Below are 17,706 nucleotides of genomic sequence, written 5' to 3'. Positions count from 1 at the left end.
AGAATCAGAATTCATATGGACATACGAAATCGGGATCCATACGGACATACAGAATCGGAACCCGTCGGCCAGATAATCCAGACGGACAGACGGAATCGTAACCAGTTGGACAGATAATCCAGACGGACATACAGAATCATAACCAGTCGGACAGATAATCCGGACGGACATACAGAATCATAACCAGTCGGACAGATAATTCGGACGGACATACAGAATCATAACCAGTCGGACAGATAATCCGGACGGACATACAGAATCATAACCAGTCGGACAGATAATCCGGACGGACATACAAAATCATAACCAGTCGTACAGATAATCCGGACGGACATACAGAATCATAACCAGTCGGACGGATAATCCGGACGGACATACAGAAGCATAACCCGTCGGTCAGATAATCCAGACGGACATACAGAAGCATAAGTCATACAGACAGAAAGAATAACACATAGGGTGCAGGAACGTGGTCGCCACTCCTGCCATTGGCACCACAACACGTCAGGTATCAGAAATTCTTCTCCGATCTCCGTCACACATCATAACATAACCACGGTACCCGGGGGCGGACAGATAACACAGCACCCCGATCCCGGACACATCACACTTCGTAATATATCCTCGGTAACCGGGGACGGACATATAACGCAGTACCCCGGAACCGGACACGTCATACTTCGGAATTCACATATGGGGCTCGGCGGCCCATCGCACGATATACGTACCGGCCCGGGATCCGGTGAAAGGAATCATAGCATGTGCACGGACTGATTAATAAGGAACCACATACAGACAGATCGTCATACAGACTCAACAGAACAGAAGTAGGCCAACTGGCCGATCGAACCAAAGTATTCGGATAGTCTTCAAACTACGCGCCTACACGTCACTTGGGGAGGCACGACAGATTATAACCAGAACCAGATTTCCAGATGTCAAAAGTTATTTTGTGAGATTTGTATAAAAACAGTCATATCATGATCAGAGTAGTAGTCCAGATGTTTTCTGAGAAAATCGGATAGAACTGAAGTAATTAAGATCATACAGAAGGTATCGGGCCTCGTGGGCCCGCCTCGGACCAACTCGAGGAGACATACGTAAATTACCGATAATAGACCTTATGAGGTCATCCATAACCATTTGGAAGTGTTCCGACTCCGTTTGGGAAGGTTTCGTGCAAAAGTTCACTTTGAAGGCATTTTATAAGAAAAGGGTTTCAATTGTACTGAAGGAATTGGAGCGGATTTCCATCTCGAATTCTGAGGAACGGAGTCGTACTTAAGGCTCGCGGCCGAGCCTATCACCTCCACAACATGCCTAAGAATGAAGGGGAAGGCTTTACATACCTCGATAGCGCCTTACGCTCGCTTGGCGTCGATTCCAATTTCGTCCAAAATCTAGAAATGGTCAAGTTTACCAATTGTTAGTTCCAAACTTTTCAATAGTCCAACCTTAACACATACTTGCCTACCGAAATTTCGGCAGCATTTCCTCTGTATATATGACATCCCCAAAAGTTAAACACAGCCAAACAATCAACACAACCCAACAACAATATTCATAATAACGACAAGTAGCTCAAAATACATAATAGGACACAATTTGCCAACTTTCCGTCATAACCTACATTTTCCGTTCCGACCTTACACTTCCAAACCAAACTTATTATTTTTGATGTTCATCACCTATCAAAGTCATTACAACATACATCGGAGGCATACCCTACCATGTTCACACGATAGACATAAGATATACAAACATACAAACTTTCCATCAAAGCCACAATTTACCCAATTCTCCTAATCTTTAACATACAAGTTCATAACACATTTCCATCTTCCAAATTCATCAACATTAATCATAATTGCCTTTTGATACTTTCATTTCCATTTTTACATAAACCATAACAAGGTTGCATAATTTCCTTCAACAACTTAGTAACCATTTTTCCATGACAACAAGGACTATTATCTTTCCATTCATTTCACCATAACACACTTAACATACTAACAAGATTAAATTCATATTCCATCACCACACAACACCACACGGCCACAACCTAATATTTTCCAACTTCCACAATTCATTCAATATTCACTCCCAATACAATTTCTACATTAACTACAGTTAGATTCCAACATGAATTCAAAGCATCATTGACATGTAACATATACATGCATTCGGCCCATATACATGCAACACACCTACTTGCAAACTTCCATATTTTTACAAGTTCTTCTCATTTCTACATACTACAACATAAATCACACTTCATAGCATAAGAAAATAGATTGATTCTCACTTTTTCCTCAAGTTCTTCACTTGCCACCAAACTTGTCCTCTTGCCAAACTAATTGTACCAAGTTGTAGAGGACTTTGCACTTAGTAGTTATTTCACAAGAAATGAATTTTTGAATCCAAGATTAGGCTCCAATTTTTTTTTTCTTTCTTTCCTTTCTTTTCTTGCTCTCACCTGAACCTCCTCTTTTTTTTTTTTTTTTGTTTGCTCTTGTTTCCTTTCTCTTGAAGCTTCCAAGGGATATAGATGAATATATATATCTTATCTTATATTTAGCACATGGAAATTTTTAATTAAAAACCATGGCTTGGGCCTTGTATATGGCCGACCACCTTATCTCTTTGGGCCTCATTTTCCTTATTATTTTGTGAGCCCAATTCATCAAGATTCTTATTTTGTAATTCCCGAGACTAATTTTCAAAATTCCTATTTTGCCCTTGGCCTCATCTCGTATTTCCATACCAACGTATTCATAACCTACACATTCATATCAAGCAAGGTCCGAATGTGGCCTTGTTCATTGCAAGTCAAGTTATTTCGAATTTTTCGAATAAGCAAAAATGTCGGATGTAACATCCTCCCCCCCTTTAAAACATTCATCCTCGAATGTTAAATCAACCTTATGGGGCGTTATACCATTTCGGGAGGGCTCTTTTTATAGTCGTCCTTTGTTGAGTTTCCGACATGGCTTCTTTACCAACATGATGGGGTAATTCTTCACGTCACTGATTCAAATGCCTTCATAATGTATTTCCTCATACCCCACATAATCATCGGACCATAAACTATATTCTCGTAACAGACGGATGCTTTTCAGACATCATAATCAACATCATTTCTTGTTACACTCCTCGATTCTTTTCCGTGTTATCATAATAGCACTTCATACCAAATACCTCACACTAGACGGATTCATAACTGGGATCAGACGCATAGAAGTGTATTGAACAGGCTCGTAATCAAGTCAGGTATACCGAGCTATGGCGGACAGATTCGTGGTCAAAATACGATGTATGAGAGTGTATCGGACAGATCCGAGATCAGAGGCAGACGTACAGAGATTTATCAGATGGATTCGTAGTCAGAATCAGACATACAGAAATGTAGCGGACAGATTCGTATCAGAGTCAGACATACGAAGATGTATCAGACAGGCGCGTGATCAAAACCAGACGTACAGAGATGTATCAGACGGATTCACATCTAGAGTCAGACATACAGAGGCGTGTCAGACAGATTCGTAATCAGAGTCAGTCGTACAGAGGTATGTCAAACAGAAACGTATTCAGAATCAGAAGTGCAGAAGTATAACATACAGAGTTTTGATCAGGATCGGACCACCCTTATTAAGGCTCCAGTGGTTTATGAAAATTTCCCTTATGGATATTTCATTATTAATCCCGACAATTATACCACAGTTTTTTTTTTTTTTTTTGTATCCTTCCCAGGGGGGTCACCCATCCCAGAATTACTCTAGCCTTAGCACGCTTAACCTCGAAATTTTCATGCATTTTGATGCGTTACGGCTAGTATAATTTCGTCGACTGCCCCGCACGACCTTTGTCACGTAATTTAGGGCAAATCGGGATCTTGGCACATTTTCGGAAAATTCTCGTTGTGGGTCCCACCCCGGGCTAAACCGTACAATTATCATTTCGCCCTTCCGAATCCTCGGTGTCTATCGAGTTAGACATTACCTTACCCTTACTAGTACCCGGAAGAAGGAAATCACATGACGTAACAAAATACAGACTTGTTCATACACACATCCCTCAAAAGAGATCAGTAGCATACTTGGGTGTGCACTGGAAGACGCTCCTGGGTCCTGCTGGCCGGTTAAAGCAAATACGCGGTTCGAAGGACCGCTGTAACCAGAAGCTGCACCACGACCTCTGTCACGACTTGCTGGCGCTGGTGATGGTGCTGGTGCCCCTCGCCCCGTGGGGCGTATGGCTGCCAAAGGAGGAGATGAGCCAACAACTGACCCGGTAAGCTGGGTTGAACCACCTGGACCACCCCTATATGGACACTCTCTCATCGTATGGCCTTGCTGGCCACAAGAATAGCAGGCACCAGTGGCACGATAACACTCACCGGGGTGGCGCCTCCTGCAATGAGGACACCGTGGTACGGATGGCCCCATCTGACTGAAACTCCCATTTACTCGCGAACTCGAAGCCATGGAGTTCTGTCCCGAAAACTGTGGGGGCGTACTGTATGCTGGCTGGGACGGATACCTGCTACCCTGCCACTGAGAAAACTCACCCTGGAATCCCCCTAAATACCCGACCGATCTGGCTCTCTTAGGCCGGCCCCTGTCGGGACCCCTATCTGGCCGACGCTCCCTACGCCGGTCCTCCATGCCCTGGGCATATGCCTGTACCCGGGCAACATGCATCCCTGGCTGGGAAGCCATCGCCAGGCAACCATCAATCAAATAGGGGTCTAGCCCCATCACATACCGGTGCACCCTGTCGGCCATCTCTGCTACTATAGCGGGTGCATACCTAGCCAATGAGTCGAACTCCAGGCTATACTCTCGAACACTCCTACCGTTCTGTTTCAGATGCAAGAATCGATCAACCCTGGCTCTCCGTAGCTCTGGAGGTAGAAAATGCTCAAGGAAGGCCTTAGTAAACTCGGCCCATACTGCTGGGGGAGCTCCGTCACCCCTGGAGAGCTGCCAAGACTCATACCAGTTCGCCGCTACCTCGTATAACCGATACGAAGCCAACTCAACGGACTCAGTCGGCGAAGCCTTAATCAACCGTATCGTGCTCTCCATCTTTCTAATAAACTCCTGGGGGTCCTCCTCAGGTTTTGTCCAAGAGAATTCTGGAGGATTACATGTCAAGAACTCACGAGCCCTGGATCTTTCATATCTGTCCGCATGACCACCCCTAAATCCATTTCTACGAACCTGCTCTGCCATCAGCGTGGTCAACAACTGGACCGCATCTCGCATAGCCCTGCCCTCCGCCCCTGCCTGTGGAGCTGGAGGCTCGGGCACTGGAACCTCGGGATCTCGCGGTGGAGCCGTCTCCTGATCAGCAGCTTCTGCTGCTCCGATATCCTCCGGCAAGGGGGGTGTAACAGATCCAGATGATGGGGGCACATCCTCAAGTGCAGGCTGCGCACTGGCCCTAGTAACTCTCTGGGCCCGACTGGTCTCTCCTGCCTCAACCCCCGCCTTGCCCTTCTGGGCAGCTGTTGCCTTCTTCGGAGGCATCGCTGAAAACATAACAGATCGTTAGGAGAGGATCATCCTACTAATACAGTTCTATCGCACAATCTAAGATCCAAAGAAAGGTAACATCCTAGATGCCCTGTAGCCTCCTGTTTATAGATGTGGTGCACAACACATCGATAAACAAGACTCTACTAGACACGACCTATAGACATTCCGAGGACTAACCGCTCTGATACCACTTCTGTCACGACCCAACCCCGTGGCCGCGACTGGTACCCTAACTGGGTACCCGTACATACCTACCTGACAGAACTTCGTACCATACAGATTTTTTTTTCAAACAGATGTTTACAAAATCAGGCCGATACAGATACGGCACGCGCGCGAACATATACATACCTGAATATACAGAAATTTACAGATAAGCCGATGAGGCTAACATACAGACGGAGTCACAAAATCGTTCGTACCTACCAAACAGATGAAACCCGTAACCCACACATCTATCTACAGACCTCTACAGACATACAGAATCAGATGACGGGACAGGGCCCCGCCGTACCCCAAAATACCATACATACAGAGTCTACAGATAACAGAAGATATATACCAAAAGTATTTGCTCCGGATCGAAGGAGCTCTTCAGAATAGCAGAATCCGAGCCCTAGACTGGCGGCGTATCACCAAGTGCGCCTGTACCTGCGGGCATGTAACGCAGCCCCCGAAGAAACGGGGGTCAGTACAAAAATGTACCGAGTATGTAAAGCAGAAATATATCAAACATAATCATGATCTGGACCGGAAGCACAGAAATATAATAGACAGGCTCATAAGCCGGACGGACAGAGTCATAGTCCCGACAAACGGACAGAATCATGGTCCAGATAGACAGAATCAAAATTCATACGGACATACGAAATCGGGATCCATACGGACATACAGAATCGGAACCCGTCGGCCAGATAATCCAGACGGACAGACAGAATCGTAACCAGTTGGACAGATAATCCGGACGGACATACAGAATCATAACCAGTCGGACAGATAATCCGGACGGACATACAGAATCATAACCAGTCGGACAGATAATCCGGACGGACATACAAAATCATAACCAGTCGGACAGATAATCCGGACGGACATACAGAATCATAACCAGTCGGACAGATAATCCGGACGGACATACATAATCATAACCAGTCGGACAGATAATCCGAACGGACATACAGAATCATAACCAGTCGGACGGATAATCCGGACGGACATACAGAAGCATAACCCGTCGGTCAGATAATCCAGACGGACATACAGAAGCATAAGTCATACATACAGAAAGAATCACACATATGATGCAGGAACGTGGTCGCCACTTCTGCCATTGGCACCACAACACGTCAGGTATCAGAAATTCTTCTCCGATCTCCGTCACACATCATAACATAACCACGGTACCCGGGGGCGGACAGATAACACAGCACCCCGAGCCCGGACACATCATACTTCGTAATATATCCTCGGTAACCGGGGACGGACATATAACACAGTACCCCGGAACCGGACACGTCATACTTCGGAATTCACATATGGGGCTCGGCGGCCCACCGCACGATATACGTACCGGCCCGGGATCCGGTGAAAAGAATCATAGCATGTGCACGGACTGATTAATAAGGAACCACATACAGACAGATCGTCATACAGACTCAACAGAACAGAAGTAGGCCAACTGGCCGATCGAACCAAAGTATTCGGATAGTCTTCAAACTACGCGCCTACACGTCACTTGGGGAGGCACGACAGATTATAACCAGAACCAGATTTCCAGATGTCAAAAGTTATTTTGTGAGATTTGTATAAAAACAGTCATATCATGATCAGAGTAGTATTCCAGATGTTTTCTGAGAAAATCGGATAGAACTAAAGTAATTAAGATCATACAGAAGGTATCGGGCCTCGTGGGCCCGCCTCGGACCAACTCGAGGAGACATACGTAAATTACCGATAATAGACCTTATGAGGTCATCCATAACCATTTGGAAGTGTTCCGACTCCGTTTGGGAAGGTTTCGTGCAAAAGTTCACTTTGAAGGCATTTTATAAGAAAAGGGTTTCAATTGTACTGAAGGAATTGGAGCGGATTTCCATCTCGAATTCCGAGGAACGGAGTCGTACTTAAGGCTTGCGGCCGAGCCTATCACCTCCACAACATGCCTAAGAATGAAGGGGAAGGCTTTACATACCTCGATAGCGCCTTACGCTCGCTTGGCGTCGATTCCAATTTCGTCCAAAATCTAGAAATGGTCAAGTTTACCAATTGTTAGTTCCAAACTTTTCAATAGTCCAACCTTAACACATACTTGCCTATCGAAATTTCGGCAGCATTTCCTCTGTATATATGACATCCCCAAAATTTAAACACAGCCAAACAATCAACACAACCCAACAACAATATTCATAATAACGACAAGTAGCTCAAAATACATAATAGGGCACAATTTGCCAACTTTCCGTCATAACCTACATTTTCCGTTCCGACCTTACACTTCCAAACCAAACTTATTATTTTTGATGTTCATCACCTATCAAAGTCATTACAACATACATCGGAGGCATACCCTACCATTTTCACACGATAGACATAAGATATACAAACATACAAACTTTCCATCAAAGCCACAATTTACACAATTCTCCTAATCTTTAACATACAAGTTCATAACACATTTCCATCTTCCAAATTCATCAACATTAATCATAATTGCCTTTTGATACTTTCATTTCCATTTTTACATAAACCATAACAAGGTTGCATAATTTCCTCCAACAACTTAGTAACCATTTTTCCATGACAACAAGGACTATTATCTTTCCATTCATTTCACCATAACACACTTAACATACTAACAAGATTAAATTCATATTCCATCACCACACAACACCACACGGCCACAACCTAATATTTTCCAACTTCCACAATTCATTCAATATTCACTCCCAATACAATTTCTACATTACCTACAATTAGATTCCAACATGAATTCAAAGCATCATTGACATGTAACATATACATGCATTCGGCCCAGATACATGCAACACACCTACCTGCAAACTTCCATATTTTTACAAGTTCTTCTCATTTCTACATACTACAACATAAATCACACTTCATAGCATAAGAAAATAGATTGATTCTCACCTTTTCCTCAAGTTCTTCACTTGCCACCAAACTTGTCCGCTTGCCAAACTAATTGTACCAAGTTGTAGAGGACTTTGCACTTAGTAGTTATTTCACAAGAAATGAATTTTTGAATCCAAGATTAGGCTCCAAATTTTTTCTTTCTTTCTTTCCTTTCTTTTCTTGCTCTCACCCGAACCTCCTCTTTTTTTTTTTGTTTACTCTTGTTTCCTTTCTCTTGAAGCTTCCAAGGGATATAGATGAATATATAGATCTTATCTTATATTTAGCACATGGAAATTTTTAATTAAAAACCATGGCTTGGGCCTTGTATATGGCCGGCCACCTTATCTCTTTGGGCCTCATTTTCCTTATTATTTTGTGAGCCCAATTCATCAAGATTCTTATTTTGTAATTCCCGAGACTAATTTTCAAAATTCCTATTTTGCCCTTGGCCTCATCTCGTATTTCCATACCAACGTATTCATAACCTACACATTCATATCAAGCAAGGTCCAAATGTGGCCTTGTTCATTGCAAGTCATGTTATTTCGAATTTTTCGAATAAGCAAAAATGTCGGATGTAACATATGTGTATGCAAATTCTGAGATTAACTTTGGAGTGAGCTTCTATACTTTGTTTTATCATATTGTCTATTCTCTTCTTCTCCTTTCATTATTGGACATGTTATAATACGTCAGGTATAAAAGATATACACTCTTTATATACCTCAGTATATATTAAGCCATATATCATGTATACGCATGATATATCGTGATGACTTTGAGGAATTAAAACTGTGCTTTAATTGATTTGGGGTCTATCTCTTTTAACATTGTCATTTCACAACTGATCTGGTCCTTGCTTTACTTTTCTCTTCATTCGGTCCTTCACTTGTTTTTCTTTTAAATATGTGGGCTTTTTGTCATGTCTTGTTGTTTCCTTTGAATCTATTTGGGCTTTGTTTTTGGTATATACAATCTAATGTATATGAATGTAAAACTAAGACACAACTTTGTATACGTAATTACGTGTGTGCGATTCATTTTCCTTCTTATATAGTCGCTAAGGTTAGATGCTTTCTAACCGTACTTTTCTTTTTCACCCTCCTCTTTTTCATGGAACCACCACTTCTTGGGTCATTTGAGCAAGTTCTTTATGAGCCATTGTGGTGCCATAGGCCCAACATCCTTCTTTGATCGAGTCCAAACTAATTGAAGGCGCAACCATAGATGAAAATCGTAACTCGTGGGCTTGGCAGGCCCACCAGCCTAACTTCCACTTTCATTTTGTATATATATATATATAAGCAATTGTATTTGTAATGAATGTTTGTACATATTGAAACCCGAATGGATATGCACTTAGACTTTTAGGAAAGCGATATGTACATCGTTTAGAATGGATAGGAACCTTCAAATGATTTTCAAAAAACTAGACTAAAAAAATGCAAAGATTTAAGGATTTTTGCAAAATCTTTTGGGACAAGCCCAACCTTAAGTTTATAAAATCAGGAGAATTACACTTTAAACCTTAGTTTGAAGAAAGGGTTATGGTTGACCTTCAAAATGACTAAAAGGGGATAAATATGTTGCATTTAAAAGGAAATACTTTCTTTTTACATACTTGTATATACCCATGGCATCCTTACAAAGGAGACATACTCAGAGTTTTCCATGAAAACCTATAAGGACAACAAGTACATAACATTGGACCACATTTAAGTCGAACTCTTCTTAAGAGAAGTCTTAAGTGTGTTTTGGTCTGGAAATGTAGTGACTTTAGACCTTATGTACATTTTAAAGAAAATATTCAACTTTCCTATCTTCAAATAAAGGAACTTGTTTTTTTCCAAACCATTTTATGATATGCCATGACAAGTTATACAAGAAAGTGAACTCTTTAAGCAAATATTACAAGAATCACATATTGAAGCTCGAAGGTTAACTGCATTCTATGAATTCTTAATATCGGGATGCCTTACACCTTTCCCGAGGAATCACCAGAACCCTTATCTCGAACTCTAGTTTTTAAAAGGACTTTTCTCTTGTTTGAATAACCCTTTTTAACTCGGTTTTTCCTAATTTCCTTTAATAAACTAGGTGGCGACTCTAAAAATAAGAAAATCCAATAGAGTCCACGATATGAAGTACCATTTATGCGTCGCTTAAAAGTGAATAATAACACACGTGATGACATTAGGTGACGACTGTAGATCCTATCGACCTGCCAAAGCAAAAATGCGGTTCTGACCACCACCCGAACTCGATGCTCCACCTCGGCTCCTGCTCAACCAGCTGACGTCTGAGAACCCTAGCCTGAATTACGCAATGATGACAACAAAGTATCTACAGATCCGGTCGACTGGGCAATACCACCACCTCCTCTCATCGGACAATCCCTCATCATATGACCCGGATGGCCACAAGAATAGCATGCATTAAAACCCTGATTACACTGCCCGAAATACGCCTTACCACACAGATCACATCATGTTAGATGTGGTCTCATCAGACTACAATCCCACGATACTGAGAGCCTGATGCTCGCAAATTCTGACCTGGCTCGGAGTAAGCTAACCGATCATATATTAGCCCCTGAAACTGTTGGGGTGCACTAGCCGCTGGGTAGGTTGGGCGCCTAGAGAACCGTGGCCAGAAGCCACCCTGAGACTCTCCATAATAACCTGCGTATCTTGCCCTCTTATGATGACCTATATCCCGATCACAATCCATTCGCTACTGCCACTTATGTCGCTCTAAACTCGAAGCATACACCTGCATACGGGAGATATGCACACCCTCATGCACTTATCAATCAAATGCGACCCATGACCAATTACGAAATGATGTACTTTATCTCTCATCTCAGCTACTATCAACAGAGCATACCTAGTCAAACATTAGAACCAAAGGTTGTACTCCCGCATACTCATATCCCCCTATCGGAGGGCTAGGAACTTATGAACTCTGGCCTGCCAGGTCTCCACCGGTAAATAGTGGCTCAATAAAGTATCTGAAAAGTCTTCTTGTACCGCCGAAGGTGCATTCGACCCTCTGGATCGCTCCCACCCCTCATACCATAGGACAACTGTTGGCATTAGCTAGACTAATGCATATATGAGTTTTTATGATTAACAGAAGATGAACAATGATTGACCATGATACCATGAAGAAGACAAACCCGGCTATACCTGTGGCTAATTGAAGTTGATGTTCAAAACACTGGAATATCTGAATGGGAAACAATGCAATTCACATGGAACTTGTACAATGACATGATCGATCACAAGAGACAGTTTCAAATAACGCACGTGAATTAGGTCCACTAACATGTTCCATTAGATATAGATAAGCAGACAAACACAGAGAAAAAAGTGAAATAGCCTACAGAGATGTTCAGTATGTAACATAATTTATTCAATGAATAAGACAACTGAACAACGGAGAATAGATGGCTCAGTGAAAGAAGCAGTTCATTGAAGAAACAGAACAAGTATGCAAAACAAGTTCTATACCAAAGAGTCATCATATGCAAAAGGAGGAATGATCACCGGTAATCAGGTACTCTGGATGTATGACCTAGAAGCGAAGATATTATATGAAGAAGTGCTTCAAGTGATCAGAGGTGAAGTTGACCAGTTGCAGACACAGAGCTTACATGTTATACGAAACAAATTTGTAAACATGTCCCAGCAAAGATCTCAGAAGCAGTTGAACGGCAGTTGAAGAATGAAAGAGATTGGTAGAATAGGTATAAGAACATGTTCTATCTCAGACAATGCAAAGATTAAGAGGCAGGCGAACCAAGTGGATGAAACAAGTTCGTGAACATGTTCCAGGACAAGTCCAAAAACAACTAGGATTTTCAAAATTATGGAAAGAACTTGGCGGTCAAGTATGAAAGGCTCCTTGCCATATTTGTAGGGATTAGAAAGCCTTCTACACATATTAGAAGCAGACTCAATAAGGCAAGAATCCAAGTACTTCACAAACCCTGCGTGCGTGTCATTGACCTACTGGGAAATGGTTTTGGGTTAACCGACCTGTGGAGATTCAAAGCTACATATACCCAGGTCTTTCCAAGAAAAGGTTTGCGCACTAACAAAGACAGAATTCAAAATATTGAGCCAAGAAGATATATCCAAGAATATTCAAGAATCTGGGGTTGAGTCCCTAGTACAAGAAGAAGGATTGAATGAACTATTTTCCTCTATAATGTTCTCTAGTTAACAAGTCTAGAAATCTTGTATTAGGTTGTCCTATCAAATTGTATCTTTATCTGCTTAGTTAGAAATATTAAAATCGATACAAACAATTGTAACTCCAAGTAGGAAGTTTACTACTTGGAGATAGCTTGCTAGTCAGAGTTTGCGTAGCTAGGCTGTTGTAGGGATTAGGTTGCAGAGTGTGTAACTTAATCTACTGTTGTAGCGAAGTTGTTGGGAAATCCTAAAGTTCTGTAGGTCGTTGTTTTTATCACCTTTTGATTCGGGTGGTTTCCGCGTAAATATCTTGTGTCTTTTACTTACTTGTTGATTAAATTCCGCAAGACGTTAGTACAAAACAGGTAGAGTAATGTGTTCTATCCAATAAGCAAAAATCGGATACAATATAGATAGGAAGTAGGTTGTGCAAAGCTAACAAGTGGCATCAGAGTCGGTGCTCCTGGAAAGGTTAACACGTCGGAGAAGATTATGATGAATGTTGCACCTCCTACCGGACACTTAGAGGGTCAATCCACCAGAAGGCCGCCATTATTCGTTGGATAATTCTATCAATGGTGGAAGGAATGAATGTAAGATAACCTGCAAGCAGAAGATTATAAATTATGGGATAGGGTGATCGAAGGTCCTAAATATCCCATGAAAAAGAAAGAAGGTGGGACAGAAGTGAGAAAAGAAAAGGCTGAGTACATAGATGGTGATTACAGAATTCATGAGAAGAATGCCAAGGCCAAGAATGCTCTAATTTGTGGACTTGGTCCTGATGAATATAATAGAATCTCTTGATGCACAACAAGTAAACCGACCTAGGATGCTCTAAAGACTGCTCACGAAGGAACCAACCAAGTAAGGAAGTTCAGGAAGGCAATGCTCTATACTAATTATGAAAACTTTCGGATGAAACCAGGAGAGAAAATTGTTGAGATGTTCACCCGAGGTACTTCCATTTTGAATGAACTAACCTCACTTGGAAAGTTTATCTCCACTAAGGAATCAATAGACAAAATCTTGAGAACCTTGCCAAGAGAATTCAAGATGAAAGTTACAGCAATCAAGAAGCAAAAAACATAGAGGAGATGTATTTAAATGAATTGGTAGGAAACCAAAAGACCCACGAGATGGATATGGAGAATGCAAGAACTGAAGATTCAAGTTCAAGAAGGTCTTTAGCACTTCAAATCAGTGGTATAGAAGACGAAGAGGATATGGCTCTGATCACAAGAATTTTCAGAAAATTCCTCAGAAAGAAAAATCAGTCTGATAGAAACTCTAAAACAGGAAGGAGTTTTGAAAGAGGACAAGCTGTGGGATGCTTTAAGTGTGATAAAACTGATCACACAATCAGAGACTTCCCATTGTAGGAAATAGAGTGGATGCAAAGAAAGGCAGAAAAAAAGAGAAAGGAAGCCAACAAGAGCAAGGAGTCAACTAAGGTTATGGTAGCAGCCTGGGTATCTGATAATGACGCAGAAGATGAGGCTAATCACACTGCACTCATGGCTGATGATCTTCCAGAATCAGACATGGAGAAAGACAACAACGTAAGGACACACGGGCTCAAGGACAGAATAGATATGATATTATACGATGAATTGAAGTCCTTTATAAAAAATTCAACTGATGAATTTGATGAACTGAGCACAAGAAACAAGTCACTTGGTAAGCTTACGAGCTTAAAAGATCAATTATTGAAGAGTGAGGTCAGCTAAAGCAAAGCCGAAATGGAGAATCAGTTGTTGAAGGAACAAGTTGTCCAACTTGGTTCATCCATTTTCGGTCTTCAATCTGAAGTTCTTAGCCTGAAGCTTAGATTAGGAAAGCGTGAATTAATGAAGAGCCACCAGGGGTCGAGTCTGAGCTCAAGAGAGTAAAAAGAGAGCTAGCCCTATAACAAGAAAATACCAAGAAAATCAGCTCAAGACAACTACAAAAGGAGCATGATCTGGGAAAAGCAAATAGATGGACCCAAGCTTCTCAATTGCTCTCAAATCTCAAAAGTCAAACACATAACGTTACTATATGATTGGGATTAGATAGGATGACTGAGCCTGAAGCATCAAAAGAAGCACTATGCAGCCTGTGTGGTAAAATGGGGCATTGCAAATTTGAATGCCCTGTAAATATGAGCGTTATGCTGAAAACCCTAAAGATTACGAAGAATAATACCACAAGCATCAAGAAGTGTGTAATAAATATTGGCAACAGTATTACATGGGTATTGCTTGGGTGGACAAAGGAAGAGCTGATCCATCCAAAGGATGAAGGAACCCAAGCGTGCATGGGTACCAAAAACCAACACCTAATTTTTTGCAGAAAAGAGGAGCAAAAGAGAAAGCTACAATGACTTGCAAATAGTGGTCGCTCAATATATGAGAGGAGAAAAATGTTAATAATTCTTCTCACTCTCAAGACAGAAGGAAGAAGGTTCAGCGGAAAGAAAGGTTATCAAAAGGAGAAAGGGAATCAGATAGGGGGAATGTGCATGAAACAGGTTTAGGAACCTGTTCCTCATTTTAAAAAAAGACAGTCAAATTGGAACAGGTGTTGTACACATTGGACATAAAGCGCAAAAAACTAGGGTGTCACGCCCGAAACCTGGGAAGGTGTGGCCGGCACCAGGTTCCTTGACGCTAAGCATGCCACTCTGTAACAATAACCCTGGAGGGCAATCCTCAACTTAGACTGACGAGGCCTACCTGCAAGCAGGCAATACCAACCTAGGGCTGACAAGGCCGTATCCTGAATCATCTAAAAATAATTTCCATCCCATTGAAGGGTAGACACACCCAAAACCTATATACATAACTGCGCAAGACGATAAGGACGCCATGAACGTGTACAACCAGCAATACCAAAATAAACATGTACAAGGGGCAGGCAAGGCCACAATTTTGACATACAAAACATACAAGACTCATCGACAAGCCTCTAAAGATAACAAAACTATACCATGGTTGGGACAGGGCCCAGACCTACCCATCAAGTCTGTATATACGAAAAGGACTCCAAAATCTAGACCTAGTAACTTCAGATGAGTGGAGCTTACTAATCAAGCTGATGTTTGGCCCTGTCTATTGGAGTGGTCTATCCGGTTGTCTATCAAAACTTGCAGGCATAAAATGCAGCGCCCCCCGCAAAAAATACGTCAGTTTGAAATAATGTACCAAGTATGTAAGGCAATAGAATAACGAAAAGATGAAAATGAACTGAAATACAAAATAGACTGGAAGCCAAAGAATGCTTTGAGATGTACTCAGTTGTGCTGACTCAACACAATGTAATATAGTCATGTTATAGTTAGCCGGCCACAAATAGGGCTCAGTGTATCTCTCACTGACCAAGTGGCTAGGCAATAGTAAACTCACACTGACCGTAAGGCCAGGCAAATATAAACTCTCGCTGACCATAAGGCCAGGCTATAGTATCTCTCACTGACCAAGTGGCCAGGCAATAAAAATATCTCACTGACCAAGTGGCCAGGCTATAGAAAACTCCCATTGACTGTGAGCCAGGTAATAGTATCTCTCATTGACCATAAGGCTAGGCATAACAACATCTCACTGACCAAGTGGCAAGGCAATAAAATCTCTCACTGACCAAGTGGCCAGGCAACATAAACCTATATATACATATATATTGTTGTACATCATGTATAAAGTAGAATGTATGTAGGTGTGTATGTAACTATCTACCTCTATTCAACATGATGCAATGACATAAAGCGGATGATAACCCCTCTCAATAAAATACGATGGAATTATACGGAAAATGTAACACCTATTGAGACACGAGCTCTACAATAAGTGTTTCTCGTATAAGACTCACTCGACTCTTACTTACTACGAATTCATTCCAATGAAAGAAAAGGGATATCCATTACATACTTTGCAAAATAATCTACCCAAAAACCACGATAAGCTCAACTTGCCGCACCTTAATCTAAAACAACGAAAACGGCGCTATCGTCACAGTACAAATAGTACTACTATCGTGTTTCGAATGATAAACTTATTTTATAACAAAATAGGAAGCATCTCCCCTATTTCTTAAACTTTCCTCAAGTTTATAATAGTCATAACAACAACTCAAACAAGTAGCAACCCTATAATAAGCTTTCAACCCCAAACAACTATACAACAACCGGAAAGCTCGATTTACGACTAATAAAGCTATACCTTCAAACCCTTTCTTCTTTCAAATACATTTCAACAATAGCAACAAAAACATACTCAGGTTATCCCATCAACTTCCATCCATAAAATACTGCATGAACAATATCAAAATAGTTCAACAAGCAACAACACAACTAAGATCTCAAACTTTTATTTCACGGGTTTTCCACCGTAGAAGCTAGCTATGACTTCTACAAGCTCAAATACATGTAAAAGGAACATATTCTTACCTTAAACCACAAGAAAACTCCAAATCTAAGGTTACTTCATGTTGAAGAATTCTCCAAATAAACCACAAGAAGAAGAACAACAATCTCACAAGCACCACGAGATCCCCGATGTTAGATGTCACATCCTAAATGTCACCATAAGTATAGAATATCCACCCCAAATGCCTCCACAAGTATAGATCACCAAGTCCAAATATCATCACAAGGAAAGTACTAAGTCCAAATCCAATAGTACGATTATGTAAATAAGAATGCAATTCAATACAATGATACACACACTCTCCCCGAAATATACCTCCACGCCTGCTAGTCATGACCCATGGGGGACTCACGAAGTCCATGTACCTGCTGTGGCATACAACCCGATCCAATATCTATTGTAGAACGTGGAACCCGATCCAATATATATTGC

This window comes from Lycium barbarum, chromosome 12 (assembly GCF_019175385.1).
Source record: "Lycium barbarum isolate Lr01 chromosome 12, ASM1917538v2, whole genome shotgun sequence".
NCBI lineage: Eukaryota > Viridiplantae > Streptophyta > Magnoliopsida > Solanales > Solanaceae > Lycium > Lycium barbarum.
The sequence above is the reverse complement of the archived record's forward strand: the minus strand, read 5'-3'. Positions refer to the sequence as shown.